General features: G+C 38.0%; 1 non-coding gene across 1 annotated transcript; it reads right to left on the reverse strand.

Annotated features, from left to right (window-relative positions):
- Positions 1–209: 209 nt before the first annotated feature.
- LOC145561094 (small nucleolar RNA R71) lies at positions 210–315 on the reverse strand. The gene has a single exon (XR_014093676.1). It is a non-coding gene; the product is annotated as a small nucleolar RNA R71 (small nucleolar RNA).
- Between the last annotated feature and the right edge of the window lie 648 nt (positions 316–963).

A 963-nucleotide genomic window follows, 5' to 3' on the forward strand; every position in this document is an offset into this window, starting at 1 on the left:
CTCTTTTGGTAATAAAATTTTTCATTTACCAAAAAAAAAAAAAAATGGGGTTGCTCAAGAATTCATAAGGCTCAAACTATTTCCTTTCTCTCTAATTGGAAGAGCTCAAGAGTGGCTAGACAAGGAAGTGAAGCCTAATTCTTTAAGAACTTGGGATGAAGTCACCAAATAATTCCTTTCTCATTTCTTCCCTTAAAAGAAAACGGAGGAGGCAAGAGCTTTGATTCAAGGTTTCAAGCAAAGGTCTAGTGAAAGCCTTTATAAAGCATGGGATAGATACAAAGAGTATCAACGCGAGTGTCCTCACCATGGAATCCCCACTTACCTAATCATTCAAATTTTTTATGGAGGTTTGAGTCCTCAAGGGAGATCAAGTCTTGATGCCGGAGCCGGAGGCCCAATCATGAACAAGACCGAGGAAGAGGTTGTAGATATCATTGAGGATGTAGTTAGACACTACATGGAATGGCAAGATGGTGAGAAAGAGCCGATAAACAAGAGTAGCACTATGGGATGCTCGATTGAACAACTCAATTCTATCAACAATTTGTCAACTCAAATTTCGGACTTAGGGAAAGAGGTAGTTTCTATCAAGTTTAAGCTCGAGAGTGCAACCTCACAAGCACCTATTCTTCCCTCCCAAATTAAGGGGAGAGGTATGCCTTCTTCCCCTAACTCTGTTCCTTCTTCTTGTTGCATGGTTAGAGAATGTTGGTCTTGTGATTTATGTTGAATGAATGACCATGATGCTTCCATTTGCCCTAATGTTCCTTGTGATGAATGTGTTGGGAATGAGAATGAATATGTGAATTTTGTTGCTAATAACAATGTTGGACCGAGATTTGATGCTCAAAGGAATGTTATGACAAAGCATCATGGTCATTCTCCTTAGATTAATTTTTAGATTATTTCTCTTTCTTTTCTTTTAATAAAATGAGCATTTATTTCGTTGCATATGATCAT

Source organism: Chenopodium album, chromosome 9, assembly GCF_948465745.1.
Source record: "Chenopodium album chromosome 9, dcCheAlbu1.1, whole genome shotgun sequence".
In the NCBI taxonomy this organism is placed as follows: Eukaryota; Viridiplantae; Streptophyta; class Magnoliopsida; order Caryophyllales; family Amaranthaceae; genus Chenopodium; species Chenopodium album.